The 6,734-nt window shown below is 51.2% G+C and overlaps 1 long non-coding RNA gene across 1 annotated transcript; it reads left to right on the forward strand.

Moving 5' to 3' along the window:
• Positions 1-2,535: 2,535 nt before the first annotated feature.
• Positions 2,536-5,525, forward strand: LOC123160949 (uncharacterized). Its single transcript, XR_006480469.1, has 3 exons — positions 2,536-2,625; positions 2,722-2,946; positions 4,251-5,525. It is a non-coding gene; the product is annotated as an uncharacterized lncRNA (long non-coding RNA).
• The last annotated feature ends 1,209 nt before the right edge of the window (positions 5,526-6,734 follow it).

Consider the following 6,734-nt stretch of genomic DNA (forward strand, 5'->3'; position numbering starts at 1 on the left):
AAGTGGATAACACTCTCCCCTCTCGTTGCTATGCCATCACCATGATCTTGCGTGTGCGTAGGAAAATTTTGAAATTACTACGTTCCCCAACACTACATGCCGAGGAGGCTGTAGAACCGCGTGTAGTCGCCGCCGTCATCGTCATCGCCGCCGTCATCGTTGTCGTCGCCGCCTCCGCCGCCGCTGTTCCTGCTGCATCCCTCCCCCGGTTGGCGCGGCGGGTTGGACGGTCCGGGGGCGTCCTCGTCGTCGTCGCTGTCGAGGATCACGATGCCGTTCTCGTCCTCGCGCCCACGCTTGCGGGCTTCTAGCTCCTCCAGGGCCCGGCGCTGCCGAACCATCTCGTCGCGGAGGTAGTTGTCCCGCGCCCACTGCATGGCATCCTCGTCGGAGAAGCCGCGCCGGGCTATCTCCTCGTACTCCGTGGGGAGGCCGGGCTCCGGCTTGGGCTCGACGAGGACGAAGCGCCCGGAGGGGGGGGGGGGTTGGAGTCGCCGATGCGGACGCTGGAGCTGCGGGTGCGCGCGCTGACAGGCGTGTCCTGGGGCTCCGGCATGACGGGGAGGAGGCTGGGAGAGCCCGACGAGCGGCCGGACGAGGAGGAGGACGCCCCGGGCCGCTCCATGCGCCTCGACGTCCAGGAGCTCCCACGGCGGCGTGAGAAGGACGGGGGAGTGGGGTACTTGAGGCGCGGCGTGTTGCTGCCCTTGATGTACTCGAGGACGGCCTCCAACGTGCGCCCGGGCACGCCCCACCACCGGCGCCGGCCCTCAGAGTTGAGCCTGCCGGAGGGCACGACGCCGTTCGTCGCCTCAAGCTGCTCGGCGTGGCGGTGGCGGAAGTAGGGCTCCCAGAACGGGCTGTCGGGGGTGTACCGCGGGCCTTCCCTCGCCGCCCGCGGCAGGGACGCGCGGATACGTGTGATCTCCGCATGCCGCGCCGCCTCGGTGGGTGGTGGTGGCACCGGCACGCCGTCCGCGCTGATCCTCCACGACCCGGGCACCCGCATGTCCGGCAGGGCCGGGTACTCGGCCTCGAAAAGGAGGCGAGCCTCGTCCTCGTGAAGATGGCGGCGCCTGAAGCCATTCGCCGCCGCGCCGTCGCCTGGGAAACGCTCGGCCATTCTTCTGAACTGGAGACGGCGAGAGGAGGAGGGGGGGGGGGAGAAATGGGCGCGTCGGCGGTTGAATATTTGTGCGTGCCCCCGGCACGCTGGTTGTCGGCTTATATAGGCGGAGGCGCCGTGTGGTAGGCTTGGCCGACGCGTTATGCGTGGCGGGAGGCGTGGCGGGCGAGGGGACGCGCGTCGCCCGGCCTTCACTGCGCCGTCCGTGATGCATCAATGGAGGCTGACCGGCGCGGCAGCGCACGCAGCTTTGGCATTGATTCGCCCCGGAAAACGAGGCGATGAGGACGACGAAGCGGCGAGAAGAGAGTCAAGTCGTTGACACGGTTGGCCCACAGCGTTTTCGCGCCAAAAATGATTCGCCCGGCGCCCCCGAACGCCCCCCAGCATGCCGGGTTCGGGTTTCCGCCGGCGCTAATTTCGGCCCGAGCCGGCGAAAACTGGGCCCTTGGGACGCGACTGGACCGACTTTTTGGCGCCGGCGGCCGAAAAATCGCCTGGGAGGCCTTGTTGGGGGTGCGGCTGGAGATGCTCTTAGCTCCACAACGCGGACACCATGATGAGCATGGCAAAGGTTCACACATTTAGGCCGTGCCCCTGGCGTCCGCCTTGCCACCGGCGACGTGGAAATGGTACCTGCACCACCAGGAGGATGGCAACGCCAACGAAGAACTACGAAAATACGACGTCGCGCCACGATCTCAGGTCGTCTAAGTAGTCCAATGACTTGCTCATCTCATCGGTGCCCGCGTACGGCTTTCGATGGCGGGTGCAAAAGTGTTGCATGCATGCGCGTAAGTGTCTTTTGTGCGTGTTAATTAAATATGCATACCGCTCCATTGATTTAACACGAACGTGTGTCGGCACAGTGGTTAGAGTAGGTGGGCTTCACCACAAATCCCTGGTTTGGTTCTCCTGCTACGTAGAGATTTTTTTAAAACTGACGGGACCATCGTAAGGTAGAGAGAGGGTTCTGTGGTGTTTGACTAGTCAACAGAGCAAAATACGGAGCTATACGGTGAGGTCTCCACACATTAAGAACAGTATAACCGGACCTAAACCGAGCTCCCACAGTGATTTGAGTTTCCAGCCGTTCGTTTTTTCGATCTGGGACTTCCTGGCCATCCGATTAAGAACAGTATAACCGGACCTAAACCGAGCTCCCACAGTGATTTGAGTTTCCGGTCGTCCGTTTTTTCGATCTGGGACTTCCTGGCCATCCGATTTCGTGGCTGTGGCGATCTATTTCACAGCCTCTGGACCGGCATGTCCTGTGGGCTGCTACTCCACAGGCCAAAACGGAGGCATGTGGTAAACTGGGCCGTCTGCCAGCCCATTCCAGCGAACCCATTTGCGCTTCAGTCAAGGAGGGGACGAGGGGATAGAGAGGAACCCCTAAAAAAGGATACAGAGGAGCGACCGGTGTGTGTTGATGCGAACTGGGAGCGACGCGGCGGGGCCGGTTAACGTTTTTCCTTCCCGTCTATCGTGGCGTCGAGGTCCGTTATCGCCGGCTCGCCTCCTCCTTTACTCTATGAGCCCTACTTATTATTTTTGCCATTGCTAATCTCCTTTCTCGTGCACGCCTCTACCAGATCTATTGCCCAACTCCCGAGGGCACGTCGGAGGTGAGGAAGAAGAGAAGAGGGGGAGAGAGGTGCCTCTCCCATCTTGGCCCATGTTGCTGTGCAAGTGGAGATAAGGCTACTCCATCCCCGCCCTGCACGATGGCCACGGGCCCCCCATCCGTGGTGGCTTTCCATTAGACTTCCTCTTCCTCACCGGCGGGGTGAACTGACTCCGGGGTTGCTGCTTGACTGGTGAGCCTCCTTGTTGGTTGTGAATTTTTTTTCTGCAACGTGCTCTCGTTGATGTATACAACGGAAAAGGACGGTACTAGTAGGGATGATTCACAAATCTGGCACCTCATCCATGTTGGAAGTTCAGGTTATTTTTTATTTTGGGCCAGAGTAGAGTTAGTTAATCTCTTAGGCCCCGTTCGGATCTTGTCCAGCTTCACGGTATAGCCAGCTTCCTGAGAAGCCAGCCGTCGCCAGCTTCCGACGGGAGACGCATTCGTTCGGCAGCACTGGCTCGGCTCCTCTCCGTCCACATGGGCTGGCAGCCCAGGAAGCGAGCTAGAGGCCCAGTTCGGTGGCGAGTCACGAAAGGAAAACAGATCTAGAAGAAAACGTTTCGCGACGGATGGCACTTCAGAAGGGCAGATCGAGTGTAATTTCCAGCAACATCTCCTGGAGCCAGCTTCTCGTTTTGGGGAAGCTACGATTCTGCTGCTCCAAGAAATTGCACGCTAGTCTGCTTGATCTCCAGAAGCTGGATTCTGGGAGCTGTCCTGTTCGGGCGGCTTCTCGCTGGATTCTTGGGAATCTGGAAGGTGGAGGACATCCGAACGGGGCCTAGTGTCGTCCAGCTTGAGGCCTAGGCTGCCTCCGCAGGCTCAAGAAAATAAAGTACGATAAGAAGCAGTAGCACCAGCTGGGTGACCCTGAGGAGGAGCAGTTGCTGGCAGCCGCTGAAGGACTGAAGGAGGCCCGGGCAGAGCATCACCCATACAGAAGGATACCTTTCTCTGTTTCTCCATGGCATTTCTTAAAAAAATCTAAGTGTTATCCTTTGTTGTAAAATCAGAAAGAAAGTGAAGAGTAAGAGACTAGAGTCGATGCGGGAGGAGAAATCACAGTTCATTGTTTTCACATTTTGATCACGCTAACAGTGCAGCCATGTAATTTCTAAAGAAAATACGACCGTTAACTTTCAGAATTTTTCGATCATTGAATCAGTACTCCACCGGTCCACCTTATTTACATACGTAATTGGTTACAATAAATATTAGCAGTATCATGTAATTATGTTGCGAGTCTCTTGCGCTGAAGGAATTCTTCCAAGCATTCATGAAAAGCAAGGTGAAGGTGCTTATTTTCAGGTTTCTTTTGTCATGCTGTTAACCCTATGACTCATTTGATGCGCAAAAAAAACCTATGACTCACTTATACTACTATTTTTTTTGTTTCTATTAAGTAACTACGGGATAACGAAGAACAACTGCTACGATTATAAACCAAACTTAACTCTTATGTCTTCACCTCTTATTGTTTCTGAGCAGGAATGCGCTAAAAGGAACAAAGGAGAATAGGCTTGAAGATGGATCGTGAAGATCCAGTTTATTGATAGAATCCTAACCCTCCAATATCTTTCGTCAACCATGCACAAGATATCATTAATACAATAAGAAAGAGCAGCATATACTGGTTCAGAGGTATGGTGACTGATGGCCAAAAACAGAGTAAAAGGAAATAAACCAGCTAGAACACCGTTTTACTGGCTGATCCACAAATCATTTAAGTGTCTTAATCCGATAACCGCGTCAACCTCGATTTGACCTATGATTTGGAGAACAGGGGAGACTCTCTTATCAAAACTGAAGTTTTTTGTTAAATTGCATATCACTTTCTCAGTGTCTCTACAAATTCGCTAACTGAAAGAAGGTAAAGCTATGAGCCATGGTAGAGAAATTCTTATTTCAAACTACAGTTTACTTACTATGCCGGCATACTTCGCATGTAGAAATGAGGAATTGTACTCTATTAGTTTGCTCTTCATTGAAATTGAATGCGACATGCAAATATGACCATAGTCCGGACCTATTTGGTGCATGAACTGGTGAGAAATTTGTATGAGTTTCTGTAATTAAAAGAACTCCTGATTCATATTTAGATTATACCTGTAAACCGTTTTAAGAATTGTAGATAATTGAGGCGAAGCTACATATGGCCATCTTATTTTATCCAATTATTACCATATAACTTCGAACTTGAATGGCATGTAAAGCATTGAGATAATAAGAGTAATGATGTTGGTTGCTGTGAGGCTTCTACTTGGGTAGTCATTTTGACATCACTCATAGGACATAGGTGGGCGCCGTTGCATGTGAGACGGGTCTACTTGTCTGCATTTTCTCTTGACCTTGGTGATTCTATTATTTTCCACCTTGCTTGATCTAGATACAATTATACTCCTATTCAGTTTGTCTTTAATAATGTACTGACAACTTTGTTGTCTTGTACAGGATGATAGTTGATGCCACTGGAGATACAAAACCATTTAATTCTCCACTGTCTTGCCTAGCTAGCAACGCTGCTCTGCACCTTGGGCGCCTCATCACCTATTTATGCTTTGATTTCTTAGCTATGCTATGCTCTCTGCAAATAATGAGAAAAGTAGTTGCTTGGTGTAGGCCATTTTTCGTTCTTTTTCATGTCATTATCAGTTGCATGTTTCCCATATATAATGGACCATGCTACTATCATAATACTATTTTCCAAAATTTCTCAAATACTTGTACCCTACAGATATTTGTATCATCATTTTGTCATTACGGATGATCATAGAAACATGTGAATTGGATGCTCTTATAATCACAGATTTATATTTCATGGCACTATGCTATGTTTTTTTAATCTAGAAAGTTAAAAGTTTCTTACTTTTGTTAATTTCCTAACAACTAAATTAGATGTTTAATGCAACACGTATACATGACAAAAAAAGAATCCAATTATTCTATGGGATAAATAGTTGGGCACAACAACGCGCGCCATCATTGATCTACACTAGTAGAAAACAGGGCTTTGGTTGGAGCCTGGCCAGCCCATTAGTCCTGGTTCTGTCATGAACCGGGACCCATGGGGGGCATACATCCCGGTTTGTGCGCCCAGGGGGCCGACCGGGCCTCGGGAGGCATTTCTCCTGGTTCTAGGCATGAACAGGGACCAATGGTCCTCGCTCCTGGCCCACAGCCATTGGTCTCGGTTCGTGCCTAGAACCGGGACAGAAGGGGGGCCTTTAGTCCCGGTTCCAGCCACGAACCATGACCAATGAGGTGGCTATATATACCCCCTCACCGGCGAGCAGACCACTCCATATTGCTCTGTTTTTTCTGGCCGGCGAGGGGAGAGCTTTGTGGTGCTCTAGCTCACCTCCTATGCACATGAGGTGTTCGATGAAATGCCTGAGCCACACTAGTTAAGCTTTCTCCTCTCGAAACTCGACCTCCAAGCTCCATTTTCCCCGAGATTTGTCTAGGTTTAGCGGTCCGTCACGTCCCGTCCCCGTTTTCACCGCCGTCGATCGCCCGCGCCAATCTCGTCGTCGGCACCACTGTGGTGAGCCTTTTGTTCTTATCTTCTTTCTAAAAGAAAAAAATTCCTTACTTTAGATAGATACTTGTCTAATTTTCTTACTTTTATTATTGCTTGTTATTATATAGTGCGATGGTTTTGGTATCCGCCCCCGTCGGCCCTCGTCCTGTCTATGATTCGGATGTGGTATATATTATCTTTTATAACTATTTGGTTCATATATTGTTTATGACAATTATGCCGACCAACGTGACATATATTTTATTTATCTAGGAGGTATGTGAACCGGACATTCCAACCGACCCTGTCGTCGAGAGGTTAAATTTAGTTGAAGAAGAAAACAATTACTTGAAGGAAAAAATAAAAAAAATTGAGGAGGAGAAGATGATATTGGAGTTGCATGTTGCGGATGTCGTCGATGGTCACAAGATCAAGATGGATGCAATGCGGTT

Source organism: Triticum aestivum, chromosome 7B, assembly GCF_018294505.1.
Source record: "Triticum aestivum cultivar Chinese Spring chromosome 7B, IWGSC CS RefSeq v2.1, whole genome shotgun sequence".
Classification (NCBI taxonomy): Eukaryota; Viridiplantae; Streptophyta; class Magnoliopsida; order Poales; family Poaceae; genus Triticum; species Triticum aestivum.